This window comes from Mytilus californianus, unplaced genomic scaffold (genome assembly GCF_021869535.1).
Source record: "Mytilus californianus isolate M0D057914Y unplaced genomic scaffold, xbMytCali1.0.p SCAF_34, whole genome shotgun sequence".
Classification (NCBI taxonomy): Eukaryota; Metazoa; Mollusca; class Bivalvia; order Mytilida; family Mytilidae; genus Mytilus; species Mytilus californianus.
The window spans coordinates 2,520,360-2,539,298 of NW_026262684.1; positions in this window are offsets into that span (position 1 = coordinate 2,520,360).

Below are 18,939 nucleotides of genomic sequence, written 5' to 3' on the forward strand. Positions count from 1 at the left end.
TATTCGTTGTGTAAACTGACTCATTGGCAATCATACCACATCTTATTGCTATACTACTAACAAACAAAACATATCTTACCTTAAAAGTTTCATGTGAAATCTTTCAATAGTTCATTTAGGCATGTGAGAAACGGCTATTTTTATAACGAGTGGGAACTTCATATTTGTGCACGTTTTATCACATTTTTTCCTAGATCATGTGACTTATTCTCTAGATCCTATCGGATGCTTTGATGTTATTAATTTAAAATACAATTTAATGCTAAAACCAATACTAGTTCTCGATTATGCACAATAACTTTCGTTTTAAGCATTTAACCATTGAAAAAATATAGATTAAGATATAAAAATAATGTATATTATAAAACTGTTTGAAGTTATCTAACAAACCGTATAAGAGCTATAATGGATTATATACCTATCTCTTTTTTTTTAATCTAAAAAAATGTGGTTAATATAAGAAGTATATTCTTTTATCAGTTAAAAAGAAGTGCACTCACTGTATATGCAATATTCCAAATACGTTTAGTAAAGGATTTACCTAATTAGACACTGCTTAAAAAATACAATTGAAAGTTCATGTGTAAAGATAATAAGCTTGCATGGTTTGGTAGTTGTTTTCAAAGATAGATTAAACGAGTTTTGGAGCAGGATCTGTTTACCCGGCCTGAATACTTGAGATCACCCCAGTTTTTTTTTTTTTTTTTGTGGGATTCGTGTTGCTCAGAGTTTTTTACGAACTGTTTTGCAAACTGTATTTTGTATTTCACCGTTTTTACATCGCGATGACCGTGTGGGCATTCTGATGTATGGTTGCCACAGAGATTTCTACTTACGTAACTTTCGTTTTTGACTGGTAACCGATCTATGAATACGCAGACATTATCGAGTGCAAAATAACATTCCTTATCGCTTGTTATATATTCATTTCTTCAATGAATACTCATAAAAATATTTTTTAGAACACAAATTAATAATATGAAAATGTTTTGTCGTTAGAAATATATATATATAAGTAAACAATCATTAATATCTATGCACACGTATAGAAAAATTGTGCTAACGTATGCGGAAGAATATATCAAGAACGTTTTGCGGGGAAATATGAATGCCTACTCAAATCCAATCTATTAGAAAATTCGAATTGTTACAGAAGAGTGTCCATGCACTTGCACTTGCACTGCACTATTATTAGAATAGTAGAATAGAATGATATACAAATGGATGAAAATAATATATATACATGTAACTGTTATTTACAAATATTAATATACATGATATATAACAACAAACCCGGCAGAGTATACTGGTCCGAGTACACAGTTATTTCGTAGTGCATTTCTTTTAGACAATAAATGAAAATTAAAAAAATCCCACCTGCGCTTTCTCAATAATATTTTTACAGTGTGTTGTACTACTTTTGAGACAAATTATATCAAAATTATAGAAAACTTCATCGGCTCTAACTCAAAATATGGACAATTTTATGTTAAGGGGGTCTTGAAATCTTTTGACAGCTTCCGAAGTGCTTATTTTTAACCTTTTTCAGCTGGACCAAATCACTACTTTACTTTAAAATTCATGACCCAAATTTTTTTACAGTGTAATTTCATCCCCCTACTTGCTATTTGAGGCATAAAACATGGAGAAATAAATTTGGAAGGGGTATAAAAAAAATTGGCAAGTTACACACTGTCCACACTAGGGACTTTATTTGTACTCGGACCTACTGATTTGTATCACTACAGTGTAATAGTTATTACGGTGAGGTTGAATTCCCTGTTATTTATTCATCATCCACGCACGAACTTGTCTCAGAAAAAAATATATATCTGTACATTAACCGCACTTTCAGGTAAAGAGATGTGTTTTTTTTCTGAGACAAGTGCTTGAGACCATCCACAAGAACTTGCGGTCATCCGATGTTCAGTACTTCAATACTTTGATTGTTTTTGTTTTTACCATACTTTTGTCTGTCTCTCTTCGACTTTTGATTTTCCTTTTGTATTTATACGAGGAACACGACAGCCGCCACACGTGGAGCAGAACCTGCTTGCCCTTCCGGACCACTTGAGATCACCCCCTGTTTTTTTTTGTTGGGTTCGTGTTGCTCGGTATTTAGTTTCCTATATTGTGTTTAATATACTCTTGTGTATCTTTTGGTCGTTTTTCGTTTTTTGCCATGGCATTGTCAGTTTGATTTCAACTGATGAGTTTGAATATCCCAAAGGTATATCTCGCCTCATTTTTGGTATCTTCAACCTCAATTAGTTAATTACGCCAACTATAGATCGCTGATGAATGGCGTAAAAAATGAATGCACGTGCTCACCAGTATTCAGCGACTCTTTTCACAAAAAATCTTACGATTAAAATTCATCGTAAGTTATACTGAAATGTTTATGACTTACGACTATTTTTACTCGTAAGATTTTTTGTGAAAAGAGCCCCAGATGATGAACTGTCAATGGTATTTTGAAATGTATCGTAGCAGAAAAAACTGATAATGAATCTGTTCTATTGGTCCAGGAAATGATTATTTTTCAAGCTGCATAAAAATGGAAAAACATAACTCGAAAAAAAAACAGACTGCAATGGTCAAAAGAAAACAAGACGATCAGACAAAGAAAAGTCTGCAAAACATTACGTTGAAACCAAAAATTGAGCAACACGAATCGCACCAAAAATCCGGTATGAACTCAAGTGCATAGAGTTCATTTCCCCACAACGTAACTATACAATTATTTAATAACATTTGAATCTAAACTAAATATTAAATAAAATTCAGACTGATATGATTATGTTTTGTTTCAAACACATGATTCAACTTCTTAAGAGATGGTGATGAATTTTCGAATATCATAAATATAAAGAGACCCACAAGAGGTAAGAGTAAGGATCTTGAAAAAAACATCCAAAACCAAATAGAATATTTGATTTTAATCTTAAGTTGTCAAAACCCATAGTTACATACATATTTTTTTAAAATACAAATCGAGTGATAATATCTCTTTTAGGAATTGTTGGTCCTCATTGCTCTTCAACTTTGTACTTTATTTGGCCTTTTTAACTTTTTTTGATTCGAGCGTCACTGGAAAGTTTTTTGTAGACGAAACGCGCGTCTGACGCAAATTCAAAATTTCAATCCTGGTATCTATGATGTATAATTTTTACCAGTAATTTTAAACTACCGGTTTCTTAAAGCAGCTGTGCCAAATCACAAGTCCCGAAAATGTACTCAAGGGCCTGTAATTCAGTGGTTGTCGTCTGTTGCTGTATATCATATTTCAGGCAGTTTATTTTCTCGTTTGAATTGTCATTTCGGGACCTTTATATAGCGGTATGGGTTTTTCTCATTATTGAAGGCCATACTGTGACCTATCGTTAACTTCTACGTCATTTGGTTTCTAGAGGTAAGTTGTCGCATTGGCAATCATAGCATATCTTCTTATTTTTTATATAGCAAAAAAATTATTAGGTATATAGTACGTATAAAATATTTCAATTAAATTTAAGAGATTAATATACTTACGAAAACTACCTATCGCGAAAGAATACACGCACTTATTAGATCTCTAACTACAACGAAAATGTAATTAACAAATAAAACTATTGAAAGCTCTAAATATCTTCTTTTCCCAACGGCACAATAGAAAACTTATTCTTTCACTATTTTCACCAACTGATATGAACCACGCGAGAATAAATGAATTATGACATCTACTTGTCAAATAGAAGCTCCAAGGAGGTTGTATCGCTTTTATGATTGACACATGTATATTAAGGTCTTAAGTTCGATATTTACGTCATATACGGAATAGAAAGTAATGATTTAGCCATTATTTTTAATTAAATTATTTCTAAACGCATGGATAGTGTTCACTCTACACGCGAGATTTTTGCAAAAAGAGCATTAGCTAGAAGTCAAAACCAAATATCTCCTTTGGTGCATGATCATAAAATTGAGAATAGAATCGGCGAATGTGTCAAAGAGACAACAACCCGACCAAACAGCAGAAAACAGCACATGGCCACTAATGGGTCTTCAACACAGCGAGAAAATCCCGCATCCGGAGGCGGGCTTCAGCTGGCCCCTTAACAAAAATGTATACTAGTTCAGTGAAAATGGACGTCACACTTAACTCTGAAACATATATCATGTTTTCTTGATTGGAACAAAATGGATTTTTATTTTAAAAGTTTCTTCAAACTTTGAGAGTTTGGTGTGAATTGCCTGCATATATAGTCTCATGACAATTTTGAGCTTGACATTTTACATAAAAATCGATAAAAGAAGACTTTGTTTCCTTAAAGACGCTTTTTGATTATTTGTATCGTTAGGTTGCTGTCTCATTGACGTATAACAAACATTTACTTTTATTACTATACACATTTCTTCCGAAATTGTGTGTTTCTTTATGTTCCTGTGTCATGTACACATCTCATTCTAGTGTACACACATGTACACATCTCATTTTAATGTACATACATGTACACAATGAGATATTATGCACAAAAAAAAAGAAAATATAGTTAACCTATTGCTTATGGTATCCGAAAAACATACCTAATTACGAAAATTGAAAATTGACAAAAAAACCATGAAAATGAGGTCAAGGTCAGATGAAACCTGCCAGTCAAACATGTATAAGTTACAATCATTTTATACATCATATACAGTGAACCTAGTATTGCTTATAGTATTTCAGATACAAACTTGACAACGTAAACTTAACCTTGATCACGGGTCCATGAAACTAGGGGTCGAGGTCAGGTAAACCCTGTCTGACAGACATGTTAACCTTCCAAGGAACCCATATACCAAATATAATTATCCTATTACACATAATAAATGAGAAATTACATGACAAAAATATCATAATTTTTTTTTTCAAGCAGTCGATGAACCATGAAATTTTTTTTTTCAAACAGTCGATGAACCATGAAAATGAAGTCAAGAACAGTTGACATTATGACAGGCGGAAACTTCGTACATTGTAACATAAGGTATCTGTATACAAGGTATGAAGCATCCAGGTCTTATACCTTCTGAAATATTAAGCTTTAAACAAATAGTTTACGACGTCGCCGCCGCTACCACCGCCGCCGAATTGTAATCTCTAAGTCTCGCATTTTGCGACTTCAGTGGCAGGCGAAACAAAACATGATTATACAAATTCGAAATACCGTTATTTTTTTCTTCAGGAGTAATTTATATAGTTGAAGGATCGATGAACTCTTACTTTCAAAGTTAAATTTTCATTTTTGTTTAATTTAAGAATTCCATTAAGGAACAGCGTGTTCATTTCTACCAAATTACCCTCAAGAATCAACACAACATGTTAGTTTTGATATCTAAACAAGATTTATTCGGTGAATTAACCACATATGAGAAATGAAGTAATAAATTAATGTTTTTTTTTTTATTTTATTTTATTTCATCAGCAGATGAAACAAACGAAGCTGCATTTTCATTAAATTTGATCTTTTAAATTCATTAGATGAATATACTAATTCGTTGTAATTAAAGGGGCATTAGTTGTCAATTTCATGTTTACCGATTTGACTCAAATTCTCATATTTGATTTATAAAAATGTAAAACATTTATCCAAATTATAAAAAGTCTAAAATAAACAATATATCGGGCAGGGGCTCGATAATATGTAGCTTCGTTTCGTGTGTATTTTAGTCTAGACGCCATCTAATTAACTATCGAGTTGACCTCCGAACACCTCCGATTGCCATATAAGCGATATAAACATAAATATAGATATAAATAGATATCAGACTCGTGCATTTTGGATTTTTCTAGGTCTGTTTAATTTCATATTATAGATTAAAAATATATGTTAATCATCGTTTTTACCTGTATAACAATGATTTTTGTGGATCGAAACAGTCAATCAAATGATTTACCTTTGTTTCACTTTCAATGTTGACATTCTTTTCATTTAAATAACTGAACACGCACAAAGCATGCGGTTTCCATCTCTAGCTAAGGGGTTAAAATGAAGTTCACATGAATACGGATTCAATGAGGTCGAATTATTCACTTGCAAGTGAATAATTCATCATCAATGTTTCTTAACCTTTTTTGACAAAATTGAACCATACTGGCTGCTAAGAGCGATATATTATTTCACTATTTCACTTTCATTATTGATTGAACAAAAAAAAAAATCATATTTTATATTTTTTATATATATCGTAGCTAGTGCCCCTTTATTAATAAAGGTCAAAAAGAAGCATTGATTTCGTTTCTTTTCTACTGTTGGTTAGTTGATAGATGGTGTTTAATGTCATTTTCAGCACTTTTGACTATTTCATGGCGGCCAGTTTTTATTGGTGGGGGAAGCCAAGGTACCCATAGAGAACGACAGAAAAAAAAACTGGTTATACTAGTCAATTAAGATCGGAGTCGAACGCACCTTGCCACGAGCGGGTTCGAACTCAAATCTCGGTGTTCTGTTGTCCTGCTGTGTATGTTAATTTGCATAATGATAGTAGATTAAAAAAGATGTAAAAATCAAAGAAGTGCAATACACAGAAATTATCAACTGACAACCCCTACACATCGTTTTAAACATAAGAATACAGTACGTGAAATGTTGTTAATATGTATCCTGTTGCTACCAGATCTTAGTACTTTATAAAAAAAAATACAGAGATGTGATATGATTGCCAATGAAACAACCAGAGTCCAAATAACATTGATGTTAGCAAGTCTAGGTCATCTTACGGCCTTCAACAATGAGCAAACCCATTGCAATTAGCCTTTGACTGTATTGACGGAAGTAAAATATCATTTATGCATACGAATTTTATTCTTGATGAACCCCTATGTAACTTTTCCATTTTATAAAATTGAGAATGTTTATTAGACCTGAAAATTATCAGGAAAAAATCAATGATAATCTGACGTCTATTCATACATGAATTAATTAACACCATTTTGATTTCTAATTTGTTTACTTAAATTAAGCCCAATATGACTGCTTTCATTGCATATTCAATCATACTAAATAAATCTTCTATTTAAGAAAAAAATGGCGATTGACATTGTAATTACTAAATGAACATTTTCTGTAACCTGTAAAGCAGTTTAGTACGCTAGAGCGTGCAAACAAATGGATAATTCAGTATGAATTAATCCTGACTATGTCTCCCTAACTATGTGTGGGTCATTCCTATTATTGAAGGCCGTATATTGGACTGTTAATACTTACAACCACTTTATTTTAACTCTGGTGGATAGTTGTCTCATTGCATGGCAATCTTTCAACACCTCTTCATTTTTCTGTGAAATATGTTAAGCCCTAAATCATCCTAAGTCTAAACAATATAATAATAGACTGAGTGTCCATAGAAATACAACCATTATACGTGTATTATCCATTTAAAAAATTAAACCGACCAATCTTCTCTAGAAATCATTCCAAGATTTTGAAGATATTTTTGTATTTATCCATGCAGAACATTTCAAGCAATTTTCAGAGCTTTTCAATTTTCAGATTTTAATGTTGAAATATTTCACATATCTAACAATTAAATAAAAGTTTACACGTTTTATGGCAAATTTACCACCACTATCATCCCCTATACCAAAAGTTTTTAAAAACTAATGCATATTATCAATTTTTCACCAATATGATCACATTTGTCTGTTAGGCGTACTATAAATTTTCAAGTTTTGATTTGGACCCCAATGTGACTAATCGCAAGTTTATGAACTGAAAAGGTCGACGAGAAAAGAACTGTTAAATAAACATGTAGCCACATGTTCGAAGAACGCATTGACAGAACAATTTTGTATTTGTATTCAAAAAGGACCAAATGGGACGGATATGTTGTGTTGCGTTCCTATGAGCACTCAGTTTATATTAAGCAGAAACTATTAATTTCAACATTAAATTCGTCAAATAATAACAAAATACGTAAAGATCTCTACTACTAAAATAACGAGGTCCAATGTGTTAGCCAGCATAACGTAAAAACGACGAATCAAAGAATTCAACTTTATATATAACTAATATAGGACAATGGTGTTGTTTAAAAATTACACCAGTCCAGGCCCTTTTGTTTTCCAAATAATCAATATTACCAATAATTAACAAGTTCCAGGTAGAATCCGATAACGATACCAATTGTATATGTCACATGTTATTTCCGGTTACCTGTTACCTTCTGTAAACACTCCGCTACCAGGAGAACCTGGAAATCTTCCAGTAGTTGTTTTATATCTATGTTAAACTGTAGAACCATATTTAACAAGTTTGTTTTTTACACCTCAATACCACTATCAATTTTGGTTAATTAGTTAAAAAATCAAATTTAGTTTAAAGTAAGTTTATTTTGGTAAGCAAACCAGGACGGGTTCAAACAGATATATTTTGAAAGCAGAGAAAACTGTGCACCTTACTATTATTATGACTTTATCAGATGACAATACGAATACTGAAAAAAGGTTCTTTAATTCAGTCACGGAACAGCGATGTCGCAGTTGTGTTCTAGTATTATATAAGACAAGAACGGACATTGTAGTTTATTTCAGCAAATCAGTGCTTCTCTAAATAAGGGAAGTAACTCGTATTCATTAAAAAAAAGTTTTTGAGTCTTTTAAGGATTCTTTATTCAATGATTTTTTTATGATTCTTGTTTGTTGGTGTTCAACGTAACTTTCTGACCCCTTTACATTGCTATGATGGCTAGCTTTAACTGATGGGGTAATCCGGACTGTCCGGAGAGAACCATAGACATTCAACAAGAGAACCGACTATTCTTGTCAATTAGGATCCGAGTTAAGCCCACCTCCTAACGAGCGGGATTTGAATTGAAACCTCAGAGTTGACACTTTGGCTGGTGATGGCTGTAGATGACACATGTAACTACTTAGACCACTCGTCCCAGGTGCACCCCTTTGTAGAATATGGCTATACTAATTATTTATAAAACTAATAAGACTATATTGTTTTCCGAAATTCCAAAATATCGTTTAAATCGTATTGCAGAATAAGAATAGTTGTTCTTAACCTTAAAGACATTTTTATTTGCATATATATTGATGTTTTTGTATTAGATGACAAAGTGTAAATAATCATACAAGAATTTCCTATGTTCATTGATTAACTTTTTTGTCTTTTCAGTCAATTCCTGGCATTGATTTTCACCAAGAAATAATTGTTTTCAATTAATTATAAATTCAATCTTCGACGTAAGAAAGCAATTGCTCTGTTATACTAAATTCATAAAATGAAAGGTTTGTGTATAATAACAGTTCAGAAAAATAAAAACGGAACGATGTTAACCCTTAGAAATATATGTCTGGTATTAATATATCATTTAGCTTATGATATCAATTTCTGGAATCTTTATTCGTCTTTATGGTTAGGACCATAGGCGGATCCAGGGGGGCCCTGGGGGCCCGCCCCCCCCCCCCCCCCCCCCTTTATGTGGAAAAAATTTGGTTGACTATATAGGGAATCACTGAAGCATGACTGGAGCGCCCCCCCCCCCCCCCCTTAGGTCAGTCAGCGGGCCCCCTTATGAAAAGTTCTGGATCCGCCACTGAGGACAATGTATCAAGACTTTCACTGAAATAGGCTGTTGATGAAATAGCTGATACAGCATGATAACCGTGTTTCAGAAAAGCAAAGTAAAAATTAAAATCCGGCGCTTGTTAGATATAAAATTTCTAGTTTTTCTTGTCAGCGGTTTGCATACGGATGTCAAATTATAATAATTTGTTAAAATTTTTATTTTGAAACATAAACACATCTTTTATCTATTTAATACAGGATAAACTACAAAAAAAATACCCCCAAACACAAAAAGTTATGAGAACCAAACACACCAATTAAAACTTTATCAAACAAAATGTAACAAAAAGTGGCAGAAAAAAAACCGCAAATGAAATAAAAAGTAAGAAGCATCAAGATCAATACAATGTCTTGACCTACCTCGCCTGATCCTCTTTTTTGGAGCACAAAAAATGCTAACAAAATTCTTAACAATTATCCACCCTTATTAGGGTATTTCCTCTTTTGTTACATTTATCCCGTTAGTCATTGAAATATTCTCTCTTAATAGTCCGAACAGAAGACCACTATTGTATACTAAGACCATGTGGAGCGCTATGATTTCTGTGATATTTTACCGTACTATATGAACCTCAATTACAGAATCAGGAATACTTTAAGTTGCTTTTAATTTATCATTTCACTTGTTTCTAGTGCTTAAAACAAAGTTCAAATCTATTTTCTCGCCCTGATATTCATGTAACATTTGCCACTGACGTTAACACCAATTCACCCCCTTTGACATCAAAATTGTGAATAGTTATAAATTATTTTCTAGAGTTATGGTTCTTACACTGCGGGTGTAATTTCAAAGGCAATTACTTATGATGATGATGATGATGATGATGAGTTAATATGCATATTTAGCGGAGAAGCAGCAAATACCAATTTTAAAGTCTTTGGTTGGAATCGGTCGGGGTTCGAACCCGAGACCTCCCGCACGCGAGGAGAACACGCTACCACGAGACCACCGAGGCGGTTATAATATTATGGAAGTAATGAAATAAGCCTATTTTATTTTTGGTGATTAATCTATATAACGATAGTCAAAAATTTGTACTGGTCTGGTACAAGTACAACTCATAGTTTTTCTCTGATATTGTTTAATTAATATAAACTTCGCTTGGGGATTATTTTGTAACATACGAAAGATTACAAGCACCAGAAATTCGATTTAGTATCATAGACTCTTTCATTTTCTTTTTAAAAAAGAAAAAAGATTGACCAGTTTGTCGATTTGTGCGCATGCGTGATATGTTATTTGTCGGAGGACCAGTTACCGAAATTTATGAATCAAAACACTAAATTATAGAAATTTCCACTTTATCTGAACATGTATTTCATATTTGATATTGTGTAACTAGAAGAGGAAAATTTATGACAAAAGAACCAAACTTATCGTCATTCCACTTATAAATTCGAAACTGTTTTCCTCATTACTAATTGCTCTTTTTGTTTCGTCTTACCAGAGACATATAATACAATATATGTTGTATAATATATGTTGTATAATATGTCTCTGGTCTAACTATGTCTAAATCTGAACAAACCATTTCGCATTGCATTAAAGGGGAGCATAGAAAGTTGAAATTCGTCGTCCGCACGAGTAAGTATCTGCCTCGTTCTGAGTGACTTCCGGGATGTAAATATACATATTTCTGTATTTATCAGGTCGATAAAATACATTTTTTATCAATTATTTAACACTTTTACTGCTATCGATGCATTTTTAGAAAATTTTATGCATAAATAAATATTTTGGAACAAAAATTGAAAATCGTGTTATGTCTCCTTTAAAACAAACAAAAATTCAGTATTGTTTCTCATATAAGTCCAAACAAACAAAATATGTGGCTGAAGATAACAGCAGTTTGTTTTATTTACACAAAGGGTCCTAAATTGCATAAAAGGACAAATGACGACAACTGGTAACTGACGAAACTGGTACATGTACTTGTCCAATAGAGCTTTACAAAAACTGATTTATGAAAACCAAGAATCTGGCAATTGACTATTTGACAAGGATTTTAAGCTAGCTCTTTAAAATTAAACACGATCTGTATCCGTATAATACAAATCATCATAAATGCATGTTTTCTTCCAGAATGTGCATGTAATATTTCAGTGTCGCTGGGCGTTAAACATCCATCCGTCCTAAAAAGTTGTGAAATGTACATATTACAAACTGATTTATGAAAACCAAGAATCTGGCAATTGACTGATTTGACAAGGAATTCAAGCTAGCTCTTTAAAATTAAACTCGATCTGTATCCGTATAATACAAATCATCATAAATGCATGTTTTCTTCCAGAATGTGCATGTAATATTTCAGTGTCGCTGGGCGTTAAACATCCATCCGGCCTTAAAAGTTGTGAAATGTACAGGGAAAACTAACTGAAATTACAATTAAAGATAGGCTTCTGGGTCCTTAACATGTAGATATTATTTGTTAATGTGCGTGTTTTCGGCAATCAACACAAGGGATAACAAATATTGACAAACTTGACCGACTGAAAGAAGGACAAACGTGTTCTTAACACCATGCTGCAAATGTAACATATTTAAAAAAAAAAAAGCGTGTAGAGTAATCATGTACAGATGTATAAGATTGATTCGGTGAGTTTTAGATTCTGAGTAAAATTGAGAATGGAAATGGGGAATGTGTCAAAGAGACAACAACCCGACCATAGAACAGACAACAGCAGAAGGTCACCAACAGGTCTTCAATGCAGCGAGAAATTCCCGCACCCGGAGGCGTCCTTCAGCTGGCCCCTAAACAAATATATATACTAGTTCAGTGATAATGAACGCCATACTAAACTACAAAAGTATGTTTTTGATCTTTTAAACTACAAAAATATGGTTTTGATCTTTTTGTTTCTTTTCCTTTTTTTGTTTTTGCAAACTCTGAACCTCTATTACTGTATATCATGAACACTTTGGGTTCCTTATCATTTCACTTGTTTCCATAGCACTAAACAAAGTACAAATCTATGTTCTCGTTCACATATGTTTATGATATTTGCTACTAACGTTTAAAATCGTGAATATTCATTTTGGATATAAACTTTTAACAGTTATAATATTTTTTCTGGAGTTACGGTTCTTACACTTCTGTTTTAAATTCAAAGGAGATCTATTGATATGGACAATATATTTTTTTTAAATTACGTTTGAAATTACACTTTGTACCAAGTCTAGAAAAATATAAGCTATTTTGCGGTAACCAAGAATTTGTACTGGTTAGTACCAGTCACTGTCAGAAATTTACAATTTTTTTTACATGTTAATTCTTTATTATAAAATCTGTTTGGCAATTACCTTGTAACATAAGAAGGGTTATATGTACCAGAAGTTCGATTTGCCATCTTAGACTCGATAATCTAAGATTTACTTGTGTGACGATTTTTGCGTGATATCTTATTGGTATTGAGGTCCGTGATTTAAGTCACTAAATCAAAGAAAGTTCTGCTTTATATGGACATTTATGTCATATTTGATATCGTGTAACAAGAAGAGGAAAAGTTATATCAAATGAACCAATTAACATATCGTCATTCAACTTATAAATTCGAAAGGTGTGGTTTTCATTTACTCTGAATCTGAACTGAACAAGTCACACTGCATTGAAGAGGAGCGTAGCAAGTTTAATTTTGTATTATTAAAACACCTTTTTAAATTTTATTGAAAGAAATTTATATCAGCAAGTATATATATATTATTCCGTCTGAAAATGGCCAATGTAAAGACTAGGGCGTCATCTAGTACGTCACCAACACGAGTGATGATGTACGAGTGAGTATTTTCCCACTATTGGTTGAAAATTAAAAACAACTGTATTGTTTTCATGATAGGATCAAACAAAAAAAAGCAATTACAAATAAGTTAAGATATGTGTCTGGAGATAACAGCAGTATGTCTTATTAACACAACGGTTTCTGAATTGCATCAAAGGACAGATGAGGACGACTGGTAACTGACGTAAATGATCCTTGTACAGTAAACTTTACAAACGGATTTTTGAAAACATAGAATCTGGCAATTAACTGATTTGACAAGGAATTTAAGCTAGATATTTAAATATCAAATTATGTCTTTTGGTCGAATTTAATATGCAAGAAATATTTAACGCTGGGCTAGCCTTCAACCTCCATCCTTCGTAAAAAGTCGTGAACTGAACTAAGACAACTAACTCAAAAAAGACAATTTAAAACTGCTTTTGGGTCCTTAACATGTATGTATTATTTGAGAATTTGCGTGGTTTCAGCAATCAACAAACGAGATAAAAGATATTGACAAACTTGACCGACTGAAAAAATGAGGACAGTTAAGCTTATTTTGAACATCATGCTGCAAATATAACAACAAAGAAACTGAAAATGTTAACATTTTTTTTTAAACCCGTGTAGAGTAATGTACAGATGTTTAAGATTGATTCGGTGAATTTTAGATTCTGAGTATACGGTTTAAACATTTTTTGTTTATTTTTCTTTTCTTTAGCAAACATTGAACCTCAGTTACCGAATATCATCAACACTTTGGGTTCCTTATCATTTCACTTGTTTCCAGTGCACAAAACAAAGTACAAATCTATGTTCTCGTACACATATGCTTAAGTTATTTGCTGAGTTAACGTTTAACAACAATTCACCCTCTGTATTATCAAATCGTGAATATTTATTTGGGATATAAACTTTAAAAAGTTTTAATATTTTTTCTAGAGTTACGGTTCTTACACTGCTGTTTTGAATTCAAAGAAGATCTATTGATATGGACAATATATTTTTTTTTCAAATTACGTTTGAAATTACACTTTGTACCAAGTCCAGTAAAATAAAAGCTTTTTTGCGGTAACCAAGAAATTGTACTGGTCTATTACCAGTCATGCACTGTCAGAAATTCAGTTTTTCTTTAATATTTTTTGATACTAGTATTTACTCCGTTTGGAAATTGTCTTGTAACATACGAAGGATTGAATGTATGTTCCAGAATTTCGATTTAGTACCATAGACTTGATAATTCTCTTTTTAGAAGAGAGTTATTAGTTTGGCGATTTGTGCGTGATATTTTCTTATACGATGACCACTTACCGTCGTTTCTGAATGTAGTATGAACCTCGGTTACCGAATCATGAACGCTTTACTTAGCTTGTCGTTGCACTTGTTTCTATTGCATCGAACACAGTTTAAATCTATGTTCTCGCTCTGATATCATGAGATATTTGCCACTGGACTTGAAACACCAGTGTGTCCTCTTCATCATCAAAATCGTGAATATGAATTTTGATTAAAACTTTAAAAAGTTAAAACAAGTTTTTCTATAGTTACGGTTACATCACATGGTAAAATTTAAAGGAAATTTATATGAAATTACGTTTGAAATGATCCTGTTCAGTAAAATTTAAGAACAAGTATATGAAAGAAATGGAGTAAGTTAGCAAATTTTCAGTAATAGAATTATATTGCGATTGCCAAGCGTTTGCAATGATCTAGGATCAGTTATCGTAAATAGTGTTTGGCACTAACTGCGCCCCTTTAATAGCAGATTTGTTCCTGTATTGCTATGAATCTCAGTTTATGACCAAACTCAGTAAATACACGTCATTGTTACATTTGGTTGATACATCAACAATACCTTCCGTTATCTGGATGATATTTTTTCGTTAAAAATCCAGAGTTCTCTAAATATACTACCGAAATGTACCCAAAAGAATTACTTTAACTAAATCTAACATAAACAGCAGTAGTTGTCCTTTTCTAGATTTTGACATTTCAATCTCTAAAGGAAAACTCCATACTACAAAAGAGACGATTTTTCATTCCCTACTGTTAATTTTCCTTTTTAGACGGCGATGTTCCTTTGGCTTCATCATACGGTGTTTATATATCCCAACTCGTTCGTTATGCCCGTGTGTGTAGTGATGTCATATATTTTAACGAACGTAATCAATGCATCACTGGTAAATTATAAAGTCAGGGATTTCGTTACCTTAAATTGCATAAAACTTTTACTAAATTCTTTCATAGATACAAAGATTTGATTAGTAAATTTGGCTGTACCTGTAGAAAACTGATTAAAAACGGTATTTCACATCCTAAATTTTACGGTAATATTGTACTTAAAGCGCGGAAATCACTAGGTGATCCGTGTAAACTCATCGCACCTTTAAACAAACTTATTAGTAAAGGTTATCTTACCAATGTTGTAATTAGATCTTTGAATATAGTTTACATTGGCACTAATATCGATTTTGTCATCAGCAAATTAAAACATAACTAAATTTGTATTCTTTTCAAACGGGATGTATAAAGACACACCCATGTTCATTTTGATCTATAAAGAGGTTAACTCCCAACTATCCTACTGCCTGTCGATACATTTATGTTTGGCATTGCATAAGTCATGTCTTCTTCAACTGTCCATGACGTTAAAACGCTAAATCCATGGGATGTGTTTTAGTTGATTTGAGTCTCTGATTTTTTATTATTAATTGTTTTTGACTTTTAACTAGCTGTCAGTAACTGCGAGTACTCTCAAATCGTACTTTCTTGTTTATTTGACGTGTTGATACTAATTGTAATGCTTTTTTGTTATTTAATGTTTACTTATTCAGGGTTATATCTGGTCTATATACCAGCTTTGATAAGTGTTTAGTATTACTATAAATTTGCACTTCTTCGTACTTTGAACATCAAAATTATATATTTTGTAAAAATATTTCCTTTCTCCATTTGAACTGTACACGTATACCTAACAACAAAATTATTTTCATTTACCTGTGTTTAAAGTAATTGCAAATGGCTGATATTTTTGTTCAAGCATATTGTTTTTCTTAAATTGTTTAACATTTCACAGCGGTATAACATGTTACTTTAATTATTCTTCCCTTAGTTTATTTATTTTGTATTTACATTGTATCATAGATCAAATTTATTTGTTCAGTGTACTATGTTCACTGGTGTTAATATGTCTTTTGATTGAGTTAAGCCATTTCAATTGATATTTAATAGTGTGTCTTTCTATGTTGTGCTGTTACACTATTGTTTCAAATAAGGGTGAAGGTTTGGTACCATTAAAACGTTTAAACCCGCTGCAATTGTTGGCACCTGTCCAAAGTCAGGAATCTGATGTTCAGTAGTTGTCGTTTGTTGATGTGGTTTATAAGTGTTTCTCGTTTCTCGTTTTTTATATAGATTATACCGTTGGTTTTCCCGTTTGAATGGTTTTACACTAGTAATTTTTGGGGCCCTTAATAGCTTGCTGTTCGGTGTGAGCCAAGGCTATGTATTGAAGACCGTACTTTGACCTATATTGGTTTACTTTTATAAATTTTGACTTGGATGGAAAGTTGTCTCATTGGCACTCATACCACATCTTCTTATATCTATTTGATATATTCTTCGTCTGTAAATAATATTGTAAAATACGATTAATGATTGCATTGATTGCATGTACCAGAAGTTGAATCTAGCACCATAGACTCGATAATTCTCTTGATCAGTAAAGAAAAGAGTTTAGTGTTGAGACTGCATGTGTGTTATTTTTTATGCATGGTACATTGTACGAGTACAGGTTACCGTCACTTCTGAATCTAGCCACTAAATAATAAAAATTTTCTCTTTATATAAACTTTTATTTCATATTATGATATTGTGTAACAAAAAGAGAAAAAGTCATCGCCAATCCGCCTATAAAATCGAAAACTGTTTCCCTTTTCTGAATCTGAACTACCAATGAATTCAAATTACTTGAATTCATCAAGTTACACTGCATTTAAGAAGAGCATGGAAAGTTAAATTTTGTGACTTATACACCTTTTTGAATTATTTTGAAAGAATGGTTTATTCCAAAGCAAGAGTATATCTGTCTGAAAATTGTAAGTTTTCTTAAAACAAGGACGTCATCTCAGAGCACAATCTTCAAAATACATAAAACTCAGTATTGTTTTGTACTAATCAGACCAAACCAAAAAGAACGATCATTACAAATGAAATGAAATATTGTTCTGAAGATAAAAGCAGTAGATCTAATTTGCACAAGGCGTCCTGAATTGCATAAAATGGTAGTAGGTAATAACTGGTAACTAACGCCAACTTTTTCTTGACGAGTAAAGCTACAAAATAAGATTTTTGATGACTAAGAAACTGGCAATTGACGCATTTGAAAAGGAACTTTAACACAAAGTAACTTTTTTCTCAGACTTTGTATGACGTCTTTACACTAAAACCACTGGAGGTGTACTAATTGGTATTTTAGACTGTGATAATATGATTTATCTGTTAGTGAATTTAGGATTTGAACAAGTTTTTATTACCTGCAAGTACTCTTAGATCGGTACTTTATGTTCTTTATCGTTTAGTCTGTTTATATTTGTTTTTGTGCTTACTACCGATCTAATAAGTCAAGCACTTTTAACAGATTTTTACAGTTTGTTCTTATGTTCGGCTGTTACATCACTGTCTCTGGTTTGGGCAGGGTTGTTCGCCAATAAACATGTTTAAACTCGTCATATTCCTTGTGTGTATGTCTGAAAGTCTTGAGTATGTGATCCATTAGTTGTGGTTGGTTGCTGTCTGCCATTAATAATTGTTAATGGTACACCAAAACCTTTAGTTTTCTCTATTGACTTTTTTCCCATTTTGTCATGACTGGACCTTTTATATTCTACTATACGGTATGAGTTTTGCTCAATGTTGAAAGCCGTATGACGACATGAAGTTGTTCACATCCTCGTCCTTTGGTCTTTGTAGATAATTGCCTAATTGGCAACCATAACACAGCTCCTTTTTTTTTTATGTTAAACATGTTATTTTATTAATTATTTATAACGTAGCAGGAATTATGGAATCAATGCATTTTCAGGAAATGTATACATGTACATGTGTTTGCAATTCGAGATGTTGCACAACTAAGTTTAGCTAGGAACTTAAATATGTTATTTTTATTCTTAACGTGTCGGGATTTTCAGAATCAATGCATTTTCAAAAACTGTATACAGGTAGAGTAAACCGCTGTTCACACGAGTTTGAATTATACGAAACACCTTCTCGTTGGTTCTCTCGGTAAAATATTCAGAAGCCTTCGGAATATACAAATATTATCGGTCGGTATGAGCTAATAGTAACATTGAACTTGGACGTTTCGGTTCCTGGTTTGTCAACGTCGATGAATGGTACCAGTTGAATATGGCGTCTGCGTTTGTCAAATGCAAACTTGTCAAATAAAGATCGGGTACCAGTCTAAGATGCTCTGTATCTTCGTATTTTTGATTTGACTTTCCAAATATTTTGATTCGGGCGCCACTGATGCGTTTCTAGACGAAACACCAGCCTGGTGGAACAAAAAAATAAGCTTTAAATCTTT